This window comes from Lepus europaeus, chromosome 1, assembly GCF_033115175.1.
Source record: "Lepus europaeus isolate LE1 chromosome 1, mLepTim1.pri, whole genome shotgun sequence".
NCBI classification, from domain to species: Eukaryota; Metazoa; Chordata; class Mammalia; order Lagomorpha; family Leporidae; genus Lepus; species Lepus europaeus.
Window position 1 is genome coordinate 4,295,117 of NC_084827.1, and position 11,009 is coordinate 4,306,125.

Below are 11,009 nucleotides of genomic sequence, written 5' to 3' on the forward strand. Positions count from 1 at the left end.
GGGATGGGAAGTGGAGCAGCCAGGACTCGAACCGGTGCCCATGTGGGATGCCGGCACTATAGATGGCAGTTTTACCTGCCCTCTTCTTTACAGTCTGCTGAAACCCTTGCTTCTTCCCCGGCTCAAAGCCTCAGGTCCAAATCTACTCAAAACATCCAGTCTCAGCAGAAAGAGGAATGACAGAAGTCTCTCCGGGTGGTCAGATGAACCAATTACACATCCTAGCAGGTGCACCTCTATTTGTTCACCAGTTCACTTCCCGTCACATCCTGCTGCAGGTGGATCCTGCTTCTCTCAGCCAGGAATGCACAAACCCCTTCCCCAGTGAAGACTAACAGGAATTTGGGGAGATACAGAGTATCAGGTAAGGAGCAACACACTTGGAGGGTTGGAGTCTAAGAGCCAAGGACCCATGTTAGCCATACATGGGCAATTTGGCCACCCATAGGTAACTCACAAGTTCTGCACATATACATCTTTTGTGATCACCCTGAAAACTTACTCAAGTGTTTTTGGAGAACTCTGGCTTGGTTCAGTTGCTCTCACATTGTCTTGGCAGTCAGAAACCCAGTCACAAACATCCTCCACTCAGCTCCCGAGTAGAGGGGGCGGGGAGGACTCCTGAGGGGTGGGGTTTTTGTACAGTTCTCTGCCCCACCCAGCTCAGTGTGAGACTCCAGGCACAGAGGTAGAAGCCCGAGTCACTGAGGAGGAGCTTCGGAGAGCTCAGGATGAACTGGTCGTTCTCGGGTCTGGAGGCTGACAGGTTCTGGGGCCCCGCAGGGTCCACCTGGTCAACACCAATGGAGGAGAAGAGAGCCTGGAGAGGCCCCCCTGCAGCCTGCCGGTACCAGTACAGGTTGGGGCTTGAGACCCCCTTCACGGTGCACTGCAGGGAGAGTGGGCTGCCCACAAGCTGCACCCTGAAAGCTGGCCACTGGTGAATGGTCTGAGCTCCAGTCCCTGTGGGAAGTGGATGGAAAGTGTTAGATAGAAATCACCCCCAGCCTCGCCAGCCTTCCACCTGGACAAGCCCTTCCATCAGGCAGGCACACGGAGCCCATTATGGGACCGCGAGACCCAAGGGTGCAGAGAGTTATGGGGCAGGGAAGTCCAGGAGAGCAGCCCCTTCCCCGGGGGTGGGGGGGGGACAGCCCCAGCACTCCAGCTACCAAGGGTAAAGCCCAGGCATTTGGAGGAACACACTCGAGAAAGTCAAACCCAGACCCGAGACACCAGAGTCACAGGGTTTGAAGGGAGGCTTGCCAGAGAGGAAGGCACCCACCTAAGAAGGCACCCAGGAGAACAGCAAGGAGAGAGCAGAGCATGGTCGAGCCAGCTCAAGCCAGCTCTGTTCAGCTGGTCTGGTGGCCGTCTTCTCCTCTGGGCCAGAGGTGTGGCCGGGGCCCTCGCTCACGGAGATCTATGGCTACAACAGAGGGATCACACCCCTTGAGCTGGGCGGAAAAGCAGCCTTCCTTTTTTGTAAGCGTGCTGTGCCTCATCCCCACCCTCCCTGGGAACCAGCTGTACCCTGTGCTTGTTATCGTGGCTTGCAATCTTGCTGATGCCCCGGTATGCAAATTCATTGACTGACTCAGTATTTGCCTATAAACAAGAAGTAACTCTTGCTCACTCGCTGGACATCAAACCCCTCTGTGACAACAGAGAAACTGGCCCAGGCAAAAAGATGGGAAGAAATTTCAGTCCATCTGAAGGGGAGAACCAGAGACAGGGCATGTCCCCTGGGTAGCTGGGAAGGAGATAAAGGCAGATAAGGCTCGAAAGATTTAAATCTCCAGTCATTCGAGGCAGGAAAGCTTAGTTCTGCGGGAAGGAAGCTGCCATGACAGTCAAGCAAGGGATCACCCCGTGCCACTCGTGCTTGGCAGACAGGGTTTGAGCCGGGACGGGCAGAGCTAACGACCGACCTGAGCCAGGTGGGACTGTGTGCTCCATGTGTCTCTAACAGCTGGAATGAATCTAATTCATCCTCTGAATGGAACAAGAGGTAGAGGTAAGCTTATGGGGCCTCGGGAGCATGTGGATCTGGGTTCATTCAAATCACAGTTTTCAGGCCTGGGATTCTCAATTTCCCTATCTATAAAATTAAAAGGATTATAATACCTACATATGGATGAGGGGTGCATTTTCCCTAATGTGCTACAGCCACCCTTTCAACTGTTGGCTTTTCTGAAGTGACTCCAAGAAAAGTCTGAGCCTATAGCCAAAACTGGGAGAGCTGTAATGGGCTGGGGGACAGGGTGGTGGCTAGAGCAGTGATGACACCAGCCCCACCATGCCAGCAATTGCTAATAGCTCAGGGTGAGAATCTGCAAGGCAGCTGGCATAACCACACTCTGCTGAAACGAGACAGAGGACCCCACGATGCCTGGAGGACAGCCAGCACGCCCCTTGCACCCGCCTCTTCTGTGTCTGTCATGGTCTGTTTTCTGAAGATTTCATTTTCAAAACAATTTTCAAATTGGGTTGGATGTGGTGGAATGGCTAAGGGGGAGGGGCACCTAAGAAAGGAAGCAGTAGAAGTGGCTGAACAGGGAGAATGAGCCTGAAGCAAATCAGGCATTTGTAACGCTTTCCCATTTCATCAGGGTCTAGTGATGAAATGGACTTGTTATTGTTGCTGATGCTGCAGGAGCAGAATTCCAAGTTAATGTTGAAGCTCTCGCTTCTGACACTGTCAGCTGTGGCACAATTTTTGTTTGCATTTGAATGCACTCTACTTGTGAGGGGTGTGTTTTGTTTTTAATCTTCTCTAAATGCAATTAATCTTCTTATTCCATTTATTCAAATGATAAATCGAGGGATAAACAGGGTGTGCATTTAGTGAACATTTAAAATATGTGGAGAGAAATAGCTGTGGCCAACCAAGAAAGCCAATGATGGTTTACAATTGTCCAATGTCAACTTTCGTAGACCTGTTAACAGGATTTGATATAATGTCTGTGCACGTCAGGGTGGCAGGGAACGAGCCCAAGATGAATATGTGCACACACAGCCTCTTTCTCCTTTCTTGCCTTTTCTGCCCAGGGATTTTTATTGAGTTAGGCTGAGTGGGATGGGGGTTGAGGGACAAAAGGTGGCAGCAAACACACAGCAGAGAGAACTGGCTTTGCTCTTGATGAGACCATGTCCCATGTCGTGCTTTCTTTTTGCTGGCAGGTTGTCATGCCTGCACAGCCTACCAGACAGGATGTAAATCACTGGCTGCCTTGGCTCTATGTTGCTGCAAGCACAGAGAACAATGTCGTCTTTCTCCATAGAGATGGCACAGCAGATTGGAGGGTGAGGGACACATCGGTTAGATCAGAGTCACCAGATGGCCCCCTGACTCCCTGAGCACTGTCACAACTCAGCAGCTTGGAGCTCCTTCCATATGGTTGATGCCTTAGGAAAATACCTCCTCATTCTCCAACCCCATCGGGAACACTGCCTACTCATCCAATCATTCGATTCATTCATATATTGAAATGATGATGTGGATAGGAGTCGTCTACTCTCTGGCTGCAGCTCTCCAAGAGAGAGACTGAGCTAAACATCTGGCCTGGATGAGGAGCTGTCAGCCAGGCTCACTAGCTGAAGCCTGGCTTGAATCTACACTCTGCTCTCCCCCTACCCTTCTCCTGAGCACTAGGTTCTATGTGATTCTTGTTTGTTTATTTAAAAGCAGAGAGGAGCGGGAAGTTCTCATCCACTATTCCTCTCTTCACCTGCCTGCAATGGCCAGGACTGGGCAGGAGCCAGAGCTAATAGCCAGGAATTCAACCTGGGTCTCCCATGTGGGTGGCAGGAACACAGCTGTTTGAGTCGTCTGCCTCCCTAGATCCATATTGGCAGGAAGCTGGAGTCAGGGGCCAGAACCATGAGTTGAGATTAGGTACCCCCTGGGGAAACGCGGGCATCTCACCCACTTGGCCAAGCTCCCATTCCCTACGGAGATTCTTACTGGCTCAACACTGACAGAATAAAGTGTCATACATGAAGAGAATGGCAAGAAGAGCTAACTCCTTTTTTTTAATTTTTGCACAGAAATCTCCCCTTATGTAATAGATTTGGAAGATAACTGCAAATTTGTATGTTGTCCCCTCAGAAGAGTGAAAGACTACCTGGGTTGATGGAAATGGGAGTGAGTCAGCCATAGAGATGTTCCTGAATTTCTTGAGTTCTACCCTCTCTGTACCTGCTGTGGTTTGAAAGCGCCCTCCAGAAAAGCACGTGTTAGAAACAATCTCCGTTTTAACGTCAAAAGGTGGGACCTTTAAGAAGTGATGAGGCCGTGAGGGCTCTGCCCTCATCAACAGATTAATGCCATTATTGTAGAAAAGGTTCCTTAGGCAAGGACAACTTTCATCTCTCTCCTCTCCCTTCTCTCTTCTCCTCCGTGCCCATCCACCGCCTGCCATAAGAAGCCCCTCAGCAGAGGCCAGACTTCTGCTCACTTTAAATTGCAAGTCTGTGGGATGCAGCACAAATAGACCAAGACAGTGCCCTACCCTCTACTCATTGGCACCCTGATCAGGACGAGGGGAAGGAGACAGCAGAACCATCAGTTCAGCAGTTCTAAGGGCACAGGAGAATTCTGCTCATTTCCAGGCCTTCCATGCCACACCAGTTAGAGACTGGTAATAGGGATGGCTTGTGGTAAACAGAGTAATGGTCCCCTGAGGGACCTCATCCTATCCCTAGAAACCGTGCAGATGTTAGGTTAATGGCAAAGAAGTAAAGTTGAAGATGAAATCAGAGTTTCTAATGGGATGACCATAAAATAGTGAGAGTGTCCTGAACTATGCAGGTGTGTCTGACATAACCCCAGGGGTCTTTAAACATGGAGGAGAGAAGCAGGTCATGGGAAGCAGGTGATGGGAGCAGGTCAGAGAGCCACACTGCCAGCCTTGAAGGTGGAAGGGTGCCTGAGTCAAGGAATCCAGGTGGCCCCTAGAAGCGGGAAGAGGCGAGGAAATGGATTCTTTCCAACACACCCAGAATGGAATGTGCCTAGAACACACCTGGATCTTAACTCCGGGAAACCTGTGCCAGATTTCTGAACTACAGAACTGTAAGGCAATAAAGCTATGCTGTTTTAAGCAACCAAATATGCAAAGTTGAATACTTGAAAGTTGTATACTAGTAATGGAAAATCAACAGATGGCTCTAGACTCTGTCCTGACAGGAAGGCCTGAGGTGCTCTCCAAGAATGCTGAAACACTTAGTACAGATCAGGATAGCCATTTTCTCATTCACATAAAAACAAATTAACTGGGAGATGCCATCAACCCTGCAGAGCATCATGACAGAAATAAGAGAGACATAGGGTCCCCTTTATAGGCCACAGAGACTAAAAGACAGACACACTGAGGGTTCAGCACGTATCACTGGGGTTAGGTCTTAATAACCTCAACAAAAGAGAATTGTAAAGAAAAGGTAAGCCATGACCAAAGACCAAGCACCCTCCCCAACAGTACCTTGGCACTTCATAAACTCCCCAGGATTTAGATACCACCAGGGAAGAAGGATATGAGAAACCCGTGAATCAACCATGCGTACCCCAATGGAATGGAGATGCAGATATAAAATTATTTTAGTTATATAAAATTAGATTACATCTTACCCACCCATATTTGAAGGCCCATGAATGTCACAGAAAGTTTGCATGCATGTAAAATTCAAAGTTAGATAGGCGTTATGGAAAACAAAAATAAATAAATAAATAAAATGTGACATTTGCCTTCCAGTAACTTCTTATCTGTTGGAGGAGGTACAAGGTGAAAAAGTAGTTCCAAAAACGCTGGGTTTCCAGCTATGATTAGAGAACTTGTACTCAACTAGTTCTCTGTATTAGCTTCTTGTGTTGCTCTAACAGGGGACTACCAATCAGGTGTCTTAAGACCAAAGGATTCACTCTCTCTGTTCTGAAAGTGAGAAGTCTGAAACCAACAGGGCTATGCTATCTCTGAAATGTGGAAAGGGGTCTCTCCTTGCCATTCCTAGCCTCTGGTGGTTTGCTGGCAATCTTTGGCATTCCTTATCTTGCAGCTACAAAACTCCAAAATCTTCCCTTGTCATCACGTGGTATTCTCCCTGTGTGTTTTTTGTCTTCACACAGTTGCCTTGCTATAAGAACACCAGTCATACTGGATCAGGAGTCCACAGTATTCTAGTATGGCCTCATCTTAATAGATCACATTTGCAATGATCCTGTTTCCAAGTAGGGGTGGGGCATAGGAGATTAGTATGTCGAAATGTTGGGTGGGACACAATTATACCTTCCAACCACAAATAACTAGAAAACTGTACGCTATGAAGTAATTGTTTTCTGAAGTTGGACAGTAGTTGGTGCAAGTCTGGGATCCATAAGAGAAAGAAAAGCAATGAGGTGAGCTCTCTGATCAGTCCAGCTTTCTGCCAGATACTATCTGAGTTGAAAGCATGGCACCCTGGGTTTAAGTCCTTTTCCACTTCCAGTTCTAGCTTCTGACTAATGACCACCCTAGAAGGTAGCAGTTATGGTTCAAGTACGTGGGCCCACTACCCGCACGGGTGACCTGGACTGAATTCTAGGCTCTTGGCTTCTGCCTAGTGCCGCCCATGCCCATGCAGTTGTAGGCATTTGGGAGGTAAACTAGCGATGGAATCTCTTGTTCTCACTCTCACTCTCCCTCTTTCTGTCTTAAAATAAAATAAAAATATTTTTAAAAAGCAAGCACACTTAAAATCTTACTAAGCTAAGGAGGTAGTTCATAGAGGACGGAGCTATGCAGGAGAAGAGCCCTAGAAATCTTGATGGGGGTCTCCTTCAGTCCCTGGCTGACTACTAAGCTAATGCACATAGGTTGAAACCACACAGTTTTCTAGTTATCTGTGGTAGGAAGGTATAATTGTGTCCCACCCAACATTTTGACACACTAATCTCCTATGCCTCCACCCTTACTTGGAAACAGGATCATTGCAAATGTGATCTATTAAGATGAGGCCATACTAGAATACTGTGGACTTCTGATCCAATATGACTGGTGTTCTTATAGGAAGGCATCTATGTGAAGACAAAAAACACACAGGGAAAACACACCGGCAAAGAACAACTACTGGGAATTAATAACTTCTGGTGAACTGTAGAGTGAACGATACTAGCTCTGACCCACTAAAATGGACTTTGTCAAACACTCGAAGAATTCAATGGATACCTCCAGAAAGCCCACACCTTAGAGTCGTACTCAACTATCACAGAATAACTCTCTATATTGACCTTAACATCGCTTGGAACAACCCGTGAAAGAGAGAAGCTGACAAGTTGATCTGCAAGTAGATCAGTTGCATATTAGAATAAAGCTCAACACTGCCTGAAAGAAGAAAACAAGACTCATGCAATAAACAACATCATCTGTAATGTTGAACATGCAGTCAAAAATTACTGGATATAATGAAGCTGCAAGATTTGTCCAAGTTCAGCATAAATAATACCTGTCAGTATAAATCCTTCCCAGAAATGATAGAGACAATAGAATTAAAAGAATGGTACTCTAATAGAGCTATTATAAGTATGTGTAAGGTGTAAAGGAAAACATAACATAGTGAAGAAAGAAGTAGATACTCTGAAAAGAACTACATAGAACTTCTAGAGCTGAAAAATAAAAGACCTGAAATGAAAACTTTGCCTGACAAAAGATTAGATATTGCAGGAGAAAATATCCATGAGCATAAAAACAAGTCGATGGAAACAGTCACACCGAAGCAGAGAGGGGTAAGGATGACAGGTGAGTGTGAGAGAGAGACTTCAGTGACCTCTAAAACACAATGCAACTTAACATACACATAATTGGAGTCTCCAATGTAGAGAAGAGATGGGAGTAGCGGAAAAGCTTTTTAAAATGTTCCAAGTATGATAAGTTATATAAACCTACAGGTTCCAGAAGCTTAGCAAAACTTAAGCCAGAAAAAAAGATTACTTGCTGTGATGATGATCATATCAGCAATAGATTCTAAGTAGGTCACTGAGAACGGCATAGCTTCAGTCTAAGAAAAATGAGGTAGAAAAGAACAAGAAAGGAGAAACTAAATGAGCAAAGGACAGGGGCCAATATAGGACATAAGTGCAGGATAGGACGGAGTTTAGAGACAGTGGAATATTGAAAATGCCACTACAGGAAAATGCACTAAAGATTAAATATTGAAGCCTGAGGGAATTCCATGATAGAGTAACATGTACTGGATTTATTCTCTAAGCTGAAACAAATAAATGAACAAATTATAGGGAGCAAAGGTTTTATTGGACAAGTGGAGGAAGACAGTGATCCTCAACAGATGTGAAAAAAGGAAGTCATCCCTATGATGATGCCAGCTTATGGCTGCAATACAGAAAAAGCAAACCAGAGTCCAGCAGTCTCTCTGGGCTGAGGACAGAGCATGTGAGTTCAAAGCTCGGGGAGCCCAAAGTGGCTACAATTCCAGGGATGGGCACAACAGAGCTGGTTAAGGTCCAGTGTTGTGGTGTAGTGGGTAAAGTTGCTGCCTGTAATGCTGGCATCCCATATAGGCACCGATTCAAGGCCTGGCTATTCCACTTCTGCTCCAGCTCCATACTGATGGCCTGGGAAAGCAACGGAAATTGACCCAAGTGCGTGGGCCCCTGCACCCATATGGGAGACCTGGAAGAAGCTCCTGGTTCCTGGCTTTGCCTTGTCCCAGCCCTGGGCATTGCAGCCATGTGGGGAGTGAACCAATGGATAGAAGATCTCTTTGCCTCTCCTTTTTTCTGTCTGAAAGAAGACTTTCATATAAATAAGTAAAACTTAAAGAAGAGCTTAGGAGTCCCAGATGTTCTGGTAAGTACAAACATTTGAGGAAACTGCCCAGAGCCAGGGAATGATGAAGCACACATCTCAGCATTCCCCCAGGGCTGGGAAGAAATGGTGCTTTCCCCATTCAGAGCAAAGAGATCCCCTAAAGTGGGGGCCACTGAATAAAATCCTCAGAAGTGCATTGCCTTGGGAGTAACTAGCCACAGACCAAATTGTGCTTGACACAATTTACAAATTTTCACAGCAAGACTTGGAAATATTATATTGTTCCTATACAATTTAAGTGTGTCACAAAACATAGTCCAGAAATTTGTAAAAAATACCAATACTCCAGCAATATAAACCTCAAATATAATGACATTCAGTAGAAATATAAATGCGGATAAACAGGTAAATACTGCTCAGAAAGAGGGGGAAATCACTCAATAGAAACACTCATACATGACACACATGATGGAATCAATGGACAAGGGCTTTGAAAGGTCTAGTATGTATATCCCATGTGGTCACCAGGATAGAGCACATTGTGCATGTTAACAGCAGACATGGAAGACTTTTACAAAGATTGAAATAGAATAGCTCCAGGAGAAAATATAATTAATGCGATTTTTAAATATTCTAGATAAGATGAATAGCAGATTAAACATTTCAGACAGAACTTAAAGACAAAGTAATAGAATCATTTGGCATGGAAATAGAAACAAAAATACTTAAAAATACAAGTAACCAAATAAAGACAACATAGGGCGGGCATTTGGTAAGCAGCTAGGAGGCCTATTGTGCTATGTGCATAACATATGGAGTGCCTGAGTTCGAGTCCTGGTTCCAGGCTCCATTCCAGTCTCCTGCCAATGCACACCCTGAAAGGGCGCAGATGATGGTTCAAGTACATGAGAACCTGGCACACATGGGGGAGACCTGGTTTACATTCCTGGCTCCTGGCTTTGGCCTGGTCTACACTATGTGGGCATTTGGGGAGCAAATCAGTGACGGGAAGTCTGTCTCTCTGTCTGTGTATGTGTGTGTGTGTGTGTGCGTGAGTGTGAGACAGAGAGGGGGAGAGAGAGAGAGAGAGAGAGAGAGATTCTCTCTACCTTTCAAATCAAATAAATAAATGCATATGAAAAATTTTAAAAGAGCAGCGAGAATTGTAGACATCACCATCAAGCAGCCTAATATCAGAGTCTCATAAAATTATAAGGATAGAACAGAAAAAATGAATAACTAATATCTAAAACTGCTTCAAATGTGAAAATGAAAAGCCACACATTCAAGAAGCTCAGTGAACTCCAAACACTAGTGAGGAGATAAACACCTTAACAAGATACATTATCACCAGATTGCTTAAAACCAATGATACAGAAACATTTTTTTAATTAGGCAGAGAATAAAAGACACATTATGTAGAAAGGAACAAAGTTAAGAATTACTTTTCATCAGAAACAATTCTAACGAAACACTGGAGCAACAGCTTTAAAGTACTGGAAAAAAACCTTATCAACTTAAATTCTATATTCAGTGAAAATATCTTTCAAAAATGTTGGAACCATCTTACACATGCAAAATATTGACTGTTGATGTACAATGTAATACTTTATCCTTTTTAGTATTTTTGTTGTTGTTGTTGTTCTAGTACTAGTGGTTGAACTCTGTAATTAACACACAATTATTCTTGGCTGTTTGAATTTTAACTGAAAAGTGATCCCTGTTAAGTATAAGAGTGGGAAGAAGAGAGGGAGGAGATAATTTGGGACATGCTCAACCGGACTTGCCCCAAATGGTGGAGTTAGAAATATGCCAGGGGATTCCAATACAATCCCATCAAGGTGGCATGTACCAATGCCATCTCACTAGTCCAAGTGATCAATTTCAGTTCACAATTGATGACTCTGATAGGTCTAAGAGTCAAAGGGATCACACAAACAAGACTAGTGTCTGCTAATACTAACTGATAGAATCAAAAAGGGAGAGAACGATCCAACATGGGAAGCGGGATACACAGCAGACTCATAGAATGGCAGATGTTCTAAACAACACTCTGGCCTCAGAATCAGCCCTTAAGGCATTCAGATCTGGCTGAAGAGCCCATGAGAGTATTGTAGGCATGGAAATCCAAGACACCATGGAAAAAAAAAAAGAAGAAGAAGACGACCTAAATGAAAGATCTCTTCGAGTGAGATCCCACTGGAAAGA